The sequence below is a fragment of the Pezoporus flaviventris genome, unplaced genomic scaffold (genome assembly GCF_033815535.1).
Source record: "Pezoporus flaviventris isolate CSIRO_AGI_PZ_B2104156 unplaced genomic scaffold, CSIRO_AGI_Pfla_v1 ptg000002l, whole genome shotgun sequence".
Lineage (NCBI taxonomy): Eukaryota > Metazoa > Chordata > Aves > Psittaciformes > Psittacidae > Pezoporus > Pezoporus flaviventris.
In genome coordinates, this window is record NW_026892550.1 from 4,806,830 (window position 1) to 4,818,656 (window position 11,827).

The following is an 11,827-nucleotide window of genomic DNA, read 5'->3' on the forward strand; positions in this document are numbered from 1 at the left end:
AAAGAATCTCTGCTGTGGTTTCTATGGGGATTTCTGTAAATAAATAACCTCCTTTCCAAAGCAGTATTTTGATCAGCAGTTGTTTCTAAACAATGGAACATATATCTGGGTCCCAAATCAAAAGTCTCCAGCCGAGATCTAGTCCCACTGGAATCTGGGATATCAGGGCTGGTGGATTTGCTGTGGATTTAACTCTTTAATGTAGGTGGTGTACAAGGACTTCTTCTTCCAAACATAAACCTGATTTAAACTGATCCAGTGCTTTTTGCATTACCCATGACAAGTGATGCAGGAGCTGTCTCTATTCATAGTGCAATGGTACCTCCAAACCAGACAGTGCAGAAAACATCACCTATTTATAAGGAGAAAATATGCTGTTTCTAAATAAAAATGGAAACAGCGTTATGCTTCCTGTGAAACAAGGGCTTTTAAGGAGTCTGTAAGTGGTGACTGCTGTTAGACCATTAGTGGTTAGTGCTGGGAGCAAGTGCGGCAGTGTGCTCCCACCCCAACCTGACCTTTATTTCCCATAATCAAGTGATAACCACCAGTGGTGATTGTCATAAATGCTGCATCCAACTCAAAGTGGATTTTGGAAAGACAGATAACAACACAACAGCTAAGGGCTAATCTGACCAACGTGTGCCCCCTAGCCATAGTGCTGGTCAAGGTCTGACTCAAGCCAGGTTTGGAAGAATCTAACTTTTGTTGCTGGTGTGCAAATGTGACAATGAGTCAATTATTTCACTCCGTAACTAGTGGACAGCCCAGGGGCTGTTGAGTTCTGCATGGCAATGGCTGCATGCCAGGCTCTCCCCTTGAGCATGGATTCCTCTCAATGTTAATCCTTGGGTTTGAGAGATTCCTCGCTGCAGCAGAACCTCAGTAAGGGATTAATGGCATGTTAAACTTTGAAATCTTAGCTAGCTGATATAAAGGATGGATTGCACATACATAATCCTTTAGACATAAACTATTGATCAACTCTGAGACTAATTCTGGATCCAGCTGCACCTGAACTCCCCTCTGAGAAGGACTTCAGAATGCATGGAGTCCTGTCTGAACCTCATGACTCAATGGGAAGGGTTCCTTCACAGTTCTGTCTGACCCTGCCCTCTGCAGTAAGTAATCAAGTGTACCTGGCTATCAAATCTTGTTAAACCACTGTCATATTCACTATCAAACCTCATTAAATCACTGTTTTATATCAATGAACATATCGCTACGTGTTTCTTGTGAGTGAAGTATGTTACTCCATCTATGACAGTGAGGCAGAAGCACCTTATGGGCATCCAAGAGGACTGCCCATTGTGGAGCCTGCAGCAGCTGGTGTGTGACACACCATTTATTTAGGTGGCACTGACAAATCCATTGCTCAAACTTGTGACATTTTAATGCTTGCAGTGACTCAACACCAGCACTGATTGTTACTAACCTCTTTCTGTGCCCAAGGTCCTTCCAGTGACAACCATGCAAGGTGCAGCTGGAGTCAGTTTGTCTGCCAGGGATGTGTAATTCACTCCTCTGAGCACTGCTCTCATCTTTTAGCATAAAGCCCAACTGAGGAGCCCTGGAAAAGCACCTGGATAATGACAGAGGGCAGAGGCTGAAGGAAAGTGCTGGTGATGTGGTACAAGGTGACTGAGAAATGTCTGTGGCTGATCAATAGCTGGACCAATGTACCATGAAATGTCACTGGTGCGGACTGAGGATATTGTGTCCATTCAGAGTGCACAAGAAAAAGTTAGGAAGTATCTATGTATACTTGAGAGTGAACATTGGTTGTGTTTGCTGGCTCCTGAAAAGGAAGGATTCCCATGCGGCAGGAAATGAGTCTCTCAGTGTTCTTTGCAATTAGGGCTACCTAATCTTAATTTTCAGGATCCATAACCTGAGCAGGAAAAGAGCTGCAATTGGATATGTTGGCAGCATATTTGTCTTTTTCTGTTTACATATGTATATATATAGGTATATATGTGTCCATATGTATGTGCAAATCTCTACGAGTTTCACTCCTTGCTACCTGATCAAAGCTTCCTAGGACAGCAGCAGCAGATGATGTGTCCATATGTCTGTTGGCAACTGCACCTGAGGGTTGCTTTTAATATCTATCCATTAATTTTTAGCCCAGCACTAGCAGGGCAAGTTGCCACTTGTTGTGGTGTGACACAGAGCTGGTGCTGGTGGTCCCTGGTATGTTCATTTGGAGATCTATGAGGATGAGGCTGGCTGCAGAGAACTGAAGCACAAGAAGCTTAAGTCACTCAAAAGAGAGACCTTCAAAGCCACCGCCTTGAGCCACATGCAGTGGAGAAGAGGAAAGTAGTTCACAAACATGGTAAGTTTATCTCCGAGATCCCACTACAAAACAGGAGTGCCCCTGTCATGCAGCCTGGTCTCAGCTACCCCACTGCTGGGGTTGTGGAGTGCCCTTGCAGCCCCTTAGGGTTTGCCAGCTAGGAGAAGTCCTGCCATAGCTCAACAAGTGTCTTGATCCATCAACAGGAAAGCACTTCACATGGCTGCCAGGTGCTTTACAGCTGACTCACATGGATGCACAGGGAGCAAAGCAGCTTGATTGCTGTAGACAAGGAATTAGGCTACCTGTATTCTTTGTCCAGGTGTGAAACTGCTGTGAACTTAATTACTTCCTTTGCTCACAGAGGTATTTAGTTTCTCAGCATTGTAAGGAATATTATTTATGGGAACTTTATTCTCCTGGCAAGCAACAAAGTAATTACTTCAGGCTGCATCTTTCAGTTGGATTTTGCTGTGATTCGTGGCTGTGAAATCCAGAGGATGTTAAAGAAATGGATAAAAGGGATTTACATTTATGTTCTTGCAAGTAAAATAAACTGCAACTTGGGTTTTAGTTTGATTGAGAATGAGTAAGATATAAAGGGGTGTAACCCAGAGGCTGCAGAAGAAATTAACTGGATGAGACAATTCGAGTTCCAGGTCTTCTGGTACGGCTCAGGTGGGGTTGTGCGTCTGAGTCTCTGTGTTAGCAGTGACCTGTCTCCAGGTCCATATAAGCATGCCAAGAGGGATCTGAGCCATGAATTCATGGTAGAAGGGTCTGGAGAACAAGTGTGATGAGGAGCAGCTGATGGAACGGGGGGGTTTAGCCTGGAGAAGAGAAGGCTCAGGGGGGGCCTTATTGCTCTGTACAACTGCCTGACAGGAGGTTGTAGTGAGGTGGGGTCAGTCTATTCTCCAGAGTAACAAGTGATAGGACAAGAGGAAATGGCCTCAAGCTGCTCCAGGGGAGGTTTAGATTGGATATTAGGAACAATTCCTTCCCCAAGGGATGCTCAGGCATTGGAACAGGCTGCCCAGGGCAGTGCTGGAGTCACCGTCCCTGCAAGTGTTCGCACACCGTGTAGGTGAGGCCCTCAGTGCCATGGGGCAGTGGTGGCCTTGGCAGTGCTGGGGTAAGGGTTGGACTGGAAGATCTTAAAGGTTTTTTTCCAACCTGGATGATTCTATGTTTCTGTGATTCTAGGAGATGCTGGTAGACCCCAAAGCTCAGGGAAGGCCACTGGTAGCATGCTGACAGAGGGCAGAACGAGCCAGCATGATTTTAAGCCTGAGGTTTGCAAACAGTTGGGGCTTCATAAAAGCTTTATTCGCACTCGCAAAACTTACAGAACCAGCAAAAACCAGCACCGTGTCAATAGCAATGACAACTGGACCCAAGGCATTGTTCAGCAAGGCTCATGCAGGGTAAGCTAAAACTATCCTGGTGGTATGAGGTCAGATTTTCAAAGGGGGTTAGACGTGTTATTCTCAAAGGTTTGTGATCAGAATGAGGCACCTACTCATGATGAAGACCTGAGCCTTAGAATCACAGAATTATTGAACGGTTTGGGTTGGAAAGGACCTGAAGATCATCCAGTTCCAGCCCCCTGCCATGGGCAGGGACACCCCGCACTAAACCATGATACCCAAGGCTCTGTCCAGCCTGGCTGAACACCACCAGGGATGGAGCATTCACAACTTCCCTGGGCAACCCATTCCAGTGCCTCACCACCCTAACAGGAAAGAATTTCCTCCTTATATCCAATCTAAACTTCCCCTGTTTAAGTTTTAACCCGTTACTTCTTGTCCTATCACTACAGTCCCTAATGAGGAGTCCCTCCCCAGCATCCCTATAGGCCCCCTTCAGATACTGGAAGGCTGCTATGAGGTCTCCACGCAGCCTTCTCTTCTCCAGCCTGAATAGCCCCAACTTCCTCAACCTGTCTTCATACGGGAGGTGCTCCAGTCCCCTGATCATCCTCGTGGCCTCCTCTGGACTTGTTCCAATAGTTCCATGTCCTTTTTATGTTGAGGACACCAGAACTGCACACAATGCTCCAGGTGAGGTCTCATGAGTGAGGCATTATTCCCCCTTTCCATGCTGTGCTTTGCCTATGGAGAGCTGTGATGACCCCCTGCCGCTGACCTGTTCTCTGCTGCAATTTCCATTAGCTGAAATATGTTTCAATTTAAATTATGATTCTCTAAAAATATATGGCTGAAGCAAGCTGGTGTCGCACCGCTGTAAAGAAACATTTCCTGGGGCCAACAGCTAACCTGTGTCCCAACTGTTTCCCCCAGCACAAAACACTCTTCTCAAGTGCAGGAGGTTGGTGTCACATCAAATTGCCATTTCCTTTCCTTTTCATCTCCCTCATCACAGCCCTGCACATGCATCAGTGGACCACTTTCAACTCTCATCTTTCTTTTTAGGCCAGTGGAGGGATGATCTCTCCTCTACAAAGAGAAGCAGGGAGGCAAGGAGAAATCCTCCTGAATTAGAGCCACTGATGGCTCACAGCAGGAGCAGAGAATGAACTGTAGGAAGGAATTGTTAGGTTTTAAGCACCATGACTTCTGAAGAGTGGCTGTTTGGTGCCATGTTAAAGGTGTGCAGGACACACCCAGGATTTTTCACTCCAAATGGTCTTACCTGACAGGGTCTAACACGTGAGCCGTGAGCTCCATGGGGTGAAGTCTCAGTTCTTTCCCTCCATCCTATTCCAAATCACATCCCTCTTGATTAAAGCAAAGATCCAACACCTTGCACAGAAATGATCGGAGTTAAGAAAGCTGCCTTGCTAACAAGAGTAAGGTAACAGCACCTTTACGAGCCACAGGATGGCTCCATAGATCCATGTGTGCCCTGGGCCATGTCCCTTGCGGGCACACCACAAACGCTGGGCTACCTTTGTCTCCAAGAGTGGAGGAAGCCAAACGGCAGCAGTGAGAGTCTGAGGTGCCCTGGTCTCCAGCCCATGTCCCTGTGGCTGCCCAAAGCGCGCAGTGCAGAGGCACATGGACAGAGGCAGTTACCAACAGCGATGCACACAAGTTATACTGTGTGTGTTACTGCATTCAGCTCTGCAGACTGCAGTGCAAGAGGAACACGGACCTGCTCGAGTGAGTACAGAGGAGGCCACAAAGATGCTCTGAGGGCTGGAGCAGCACTGCTCTGGGGACAGGCTGAGAAAGGTCGGCTTGCTCAGCCTGGAGAAGAAAAAGTTCTGGGGAGACCTTATAACAGTATTGAATACCTGAAGAATGCTTGCAAGAAACATAAAGGGAGACTTTTGACAAGGGCAGGCAGGGACAGGACAAGGGGGAATGGCTTTAAACTGACAGAGAGGAGATTTAGGTTAGACATAAGGAAGAAGTTCTTCCCTGTGAGGGTGCTGAGGCGCTGGCACAGGGTGCCCAGAGAAGCTGTGGCTGCCCCATCCCTGGCAGTGTTCAAGGCCAGGTTGGATGGGGCTTGGAGCAACCTGCTCTAGTGGAAGGTGTCCCTGCCCATGGCAGGCAGTTGGAACTGGATGAGCTTTAAGGTCCCTTCCCACCCAAACCATGCTATGATTCTATGATAAGTCCCGATGGACTGGACTTGCTGAGCCAGGGTGGAGTAAAGGTGAAGAAGGGTCCAGCAAGGCAGGCAGGCACTTCAGCTCCCGCTTTCTGGTATGGGTGGACATTCAGACATTTCTTGAGCCCAAGAAATTCCTGCACATGACCTGAATTTTATTTGGACTTGGAATTTTCAAGCTTCTTAAATGAGTTCTAAGAGGCGCTCTCAGACCCAAACCTGCCGAGTGAGAGAGAAGCAAAACAGGGATTTTATTTCCTCCCTAATCTCCTTTTTGCAGCCGATGGTGAGGAAACAAGATGCTTTCTTTCCCCCCTGTTTTGCTGTCAGACTGTTCTGCTGGGAGAGAGGGTGGGTTTTTTCTCTTATGCTTATTGTGACTCAGGACTATGCACACCAGCAAGTGACTGACTCTGCATAATAAACTGGAAGTGACCCCAAAAAGCCCAAATGCATAAGCTGCAGTTTCTTGGGAGTTCAAAACCCATATGCTCCAAAACCTGTTTGTCTGTATATTGGCTGTTATTTCCAAGTGCCAAGGAACTGTGTGTACACTTCTGCTCTTTCAAAAGCACATTGTGTGTGCTGTTGACAGGACGCGCTTTGGCTCCAAAGTACTGCCAAGTAGCCTTGTCAAGCAGGGAGAGACTTTCTTCTGCCTTTCCTTTCTCCTTTCCTCTCCCTCTGTCCCTATCCCTATCCCTACCCCTACCCGTATCTCTGTCGCTATCCCTATCCCTTATTTTCCTTCTCCTCTCCGTCTCTCCTGTCCTCTCCCTACCTGTCTCCCTCTGGTATAGGCTATAGGAAGAGAGGCTCCTCTGTGCAAAGGGATGAATTCCAGACTGTGCATTCAGCTCCTTGTATTTCTGCCTTTATAACCTCTGAAGGACCCAGTTCAATGCCACTGACCTTAACAAGGTGACAGGGCCTCACAGTCACACATGAGCAGTGATTGCCTTCAACATGGTATGAGAAGGTGGCAGCCCTGATGCAGAAACACCAAGGGTCAGGAGATCAACACATGCACCTAAAAGCAGGCATGAGGGCCTTAGACTTTAATTACTATAAAAAGTTTTCATTAATGTTATTGTGCTTAAATAACTTGAATACCAAATAGCTTTGAGTCGTGATTAGAAGCAACAAAAGTGATTGAGAAAGGCAAGGAGCTAAAGTTATTTTGGCTCAGGAAGTGTAATATGAAAGGTGAAGGTAGATACCCTTTTTCCCCTGGATTTTGTGCCTCTGGCTGTAACATTCTCGCTCAGGAATGTCTATTAATACTAAATAATTCACTTGGGTGACTTTCGTAAGCAGAAACCAGAAGTGATTTCAAAGGCCTCCAAAGGGGGCCCTCCATAAAGGAAACAAATAATTACACATTGTTTTTTATTTTGTTATGGTTTTTTACCTTATTTGCGTCCAAGAAAGTTGAACTAGGCTTGCTTTGTTTGTCCACACTGGAGCAATATAAGCAGGGAATTTGGCAGAGTCCCAGATCCTGGCAGCAGCTGCCAATAAAAGCTCACTGAGCAAGTACAAGGAATAACATCACACAGTATTATTTTTAACTTTGATTAAGTTGTGCTGAATTGCTCCAAGGGAGGTAACAGCTAGCTCCGAGGGGTTAGGACCAGCACGGGATGTGAAGGATGTTTATCTTGCGAGTGTTTGCTTTGTGCTGTAGATGTAGTTCCCACTGCTGGGGAAACACTTTGTCAAAAGCCCACTATTAAAAGAGTTTGGGGAATAAACATTGCAACAAGAGGCACAAATACAAACCTTTGCACTGTAATGTGCATAGAAAGCCACTGTCGAATAAAAAAGCTGAATATGCTTTAAAATGCTCCCTGCTGTTCAGCGATGGGACTGCCTTGGACTTGCCAGCAAGTGGCTGAGTGATGCCAGGGACCACTGTCATTGGTATGACATAGAATCAGAATCATAGAATGGTTTGGGTTGGAAAAGACCTTAAGATCATACAGTTCCAACCCCCTGCTGTGGGCAGGGATGCCTCACACTAGGCTACGTCACCCAAGGCTCTGTCCATCCTGGCCCTGAACACTGCCAGGGATGGAGCATTTACCACTTCTTTGGACAACTTTTTCCAGTGCCTCACAGAAAAGAACTTCTTCCTTATATCCAACCTGAGCTTCCCCTTAACCTACGTTTAAACCCATTACCCCTTATCCTATCACTACAGTCCCTGATGAAGAGTCCTTCTCCAGCATCCTTGTAGGCCACCTTCAGATACTGGAAGGCTGCTATGAGGTCTCCACACAGCCTTCTCTTCTCCAGGCTGAACATACACAACTGACGTGCCATGAGGAGCAAATGAAGGGCACGGCTGCTTTAGGATGACACAGTAATGCTACTGCTCCTCTGCAGTGCGATGCTGTTTAGCATGGGATGCTGGGGAAACTGGCACCTGCTGTTTTAGCCTTATGTGCTGTGAAATGTGGGGGTTTGGGAGGTCTCCTTTAGCAGAGATGTCTGAGAAGGGGAGGAGGCAGCCAGCTGAGCAATGGGAACCACCACCAGCTCCTCAGGTGGTTACCTGTGGGTACCTGAGGAGCAGGGCTTGGGACATTTGGTCTTTGTGTCATCCAGGCTCATGTCTCATGTTTAGTGTGGAGGTACCATGTACTCATGAAGCCAGTGTATTGGTCTCATTCACAGGGATGTCCCCTGTCCTCGCCTGAAGTGCTTGGGGCTGCTGACTGTGCACTGAGCTCTCCTTATGCCTCTTCCCTTCTCTAGTCCTTGGTTGCTCTGCACCATTGCAGTAGCTTAGGGCTGGTCTCTTGCTTAGGACATCCCTGCTGGTTCCTGACTGTCTCCATGACATCTCCTTGGAGTTATCTGTGACTGTATGTTCAGAGGACTGTCAGTCTTCAGATGCTTTATGTTCAGGGTGCACTCCTCTTGTTCTTGAATACTTATCCTCGTCCTGAAGTAAAAGCATCTTTACATGGAGGGGAGAGGACTGGAGGAGAAAATCCTCCAATTCTGTCTAATTCCACCCAGTGTTGAGAGCTGCTTGGATACCTGCCATTACACTGGGGAGCCCCAAAGCCTCAGTCACCAAAACTGCTTTATTTCTTGCCTGACTTCTGGCAAGGAAGGACTAGATGGGAACACAAAGCAAGCCTCTTTCTCCCTGTGCTGTTGTCCAGAATTAAGTACTTCTTTCTTTTCTACATCCCTGAACTGCGGTAAGTGACTTCCCCATGTATTTCTCTGCCCTGATTTCCAGCCTCCCTTTACTTGACGCTGTGTTCTTGCTCAGCTTGGGTGGTTGCCGATTGCATCCTCCCCTGGACATTTCTGTTTGGAGGTTTAGCTTTCTTTTGAGGCAGGAAGCATTTGTGCTTCTTGGTTTGTGTGCTGATGCCAAAGTTCTCAGCTGTGGAGCAGAAGTCTCTGCCCTCCATTCCTTGGTTTCAAGTAAAGAAACCCCAAATCAACAACCAAAAAACCTCAGACAATTGTATTTCTTTTATTTCTTCCAGTTGCTGGAATCTCGGTGATCATCAAATGACTCTTCAGCCTTTGCATTCCGTTGGACATCATTCTCCAATGCCCTGCTCAGTTCACATGCTTTTCATTGCAGTGATACAATCAAATGCATTTTGACTTCTTCCACTTTTCCCCGTCATCAGCCCCTTACACACACTGTGCTTGCTTCCACATTGGTCTGAAAGTTTATTTTCTCTTTAGAAATCTATCACTCCCAGAAGTCCTGCCATCAGTTTGTTCCATTTCCACATGGTTTGCCTGCTAACACACTGCTCCAGAGCATCTCTGGCCCGACCTCCATCCACACATCTCAGACACACACACTCGGGCTCCTGTAACTTACATGCTTTACAGTGGTTTGTCTTCTTAAAGCCTTAATGGGTGCTCCCAGCCACACACTGAGCATCCCTCCTCCTCCTTTCTTCTTGACACACTTCTGGGTTTTGTTCCCAGACTTCAGATCTGTCGTGTTGACCTGTGGCGTTGGTCCTCTTCCCTACCAAGTTGACAGCAACACACCTAGTCAGGCAACCCACAGGACCAGACTCCATCAATGCGTGCTTCTGTGTCATATATGGCATCCACTAAGCCACCAAAAAGCACAGAGCCACATCTCCATGTGTTGCAGCTAATGGGATTTCTCTGAAGAAGCAGAGGTGTCTCTGCTGCTGTCAATGAGGCTGGTGGATCTGACCAAGGACATTCATTCCAAGTCTGGGTGCCCAGAGAACAAGAGGAGACACTCACGTGAAAGCGGGGAGCACTTAGTGTCCACAGATGTTGAGTGAGAGCTGCCAGCAAGGGAATCAGTGGGTGCACAGCTCCAGGATAGCCCTTGGTGCCTCTTGTCCATTGAACCTAACCAGGAGAGCAGAGGAATGGGGTCTGGTAGTTTACAGCTCAGCAGCCTCCCGTTATTCCTTGTCTGGAGCAGCAGCTTCCATTACACCTTCACCTAGGGCTTGTTTAGAGAAGATGGGGCATGAATATCTGATGTCTCTGTGGGCAGCCTGGCTGGAGATCTGCCAGCCAAAGGGGCAAAGAAGGCATCTGATGTGAAAAATCTATCATGAGGTTTTGACTGCAAAGTTCTTCACATGTGGGAGCACCAAGGAGAGGAGAGATGTTTGCTCTCATTAATTTTCTGTATGAAAGCCCACCGGTTTGCTTTGGCTGCTTCTGCAGCACGTTTGAAAACACAAGAAACCATTTCTTAGGGAGCAGCCAATGTTGGGCAGCAAGCCCTTCAGCTCCCAATGTGTTTCCATTGACTTTCACATATTTTCTTCATGTTGATTTTGGACTGTTCTATAATTTAGGCACTTGCTTCTGCACCCCTTTGGTAAAGGTTTAAATGGAATTAAAATCCCGTGGTGCTTTGCTGTGTGGACTTGGACCTGGCTAAACTTTTTAGGGTCTGTAGCTCTGCTGACTTCTTTTGTATGCTGTGTAGTGCCATTAGTTAAAAGCTCTGCCTTTGCAGTGAATGGGAGCCTGTTTGTGTTTATTGTAATAATGAGAAAAGCTTCACCAGGAAAGGTTTTTTGTGACTGCTATTTCTCTATATTGGTACTTGTGCTTTCAGTAGGGGTGGATGTGTGTTCAAATAGCCTCATTCCTGTGCCCCCTCCAGGGTATCTGTGGTAAAATGGTAGCAGAGTGGAAATCTCAGAGGGAAGCCCTGGTTTTCATCACACAGTTCATCATCACAGGGGACAGACATACAAGCAGGTAGAGATCAAACTGACTTTCATTTAAAGAGGTATAATATCCTGCAGTACAATGCATTACCCTTGGGTGTTTATGCTGATAAACGTTATAAACAGCACCTGGGGAGGCCTGCAGCCTGGAGGAATCCCAAACTGCCAATCCCTGAGGATTTAAAACTGCAGCCTATGAAAAAAGGGCTCTCCTAGCATGTGTGCGTTTCCCATCTCTGCAGGCAGGATGCAATCAGCATCCCGCATTCATGCCTTGATACCTCTCACACCCAGAGGGTGTGCTGGGCACACTGGTGGGGGTTTTGTCGCAGCACAGATTGCCCATTTGTTTAAACCCATTTGTTGATTCAGGAAATGTCCAAATGCACCCATAAACTCCTAGAATCTAGAGAAATAATCACTTTGGGGTTCTTTACAGTGTCTTTTTTGAGCCTTTTTTCCCACTGGGAAGTCTTGAAGCTTTGCTGTTCATCACGAGCTGAACATCTCACCCGCGTACTTGACTACAATGGCTACAGCTTGAAGAGCAGAGCCCCATGCCAAAGAGCATGTTAAACTAGTGAGAGCTGGAATGAGGACATGGCTGTGAACTGAACATAAATCTGCAAGCTGGCGTGCTAACCCACCTTACCACCCTCTTTTGTAACAGTGACTGACAAATCTTGACCGAGTGTTTATACTGGAGCCAGCTCCCGTTATGTGAACT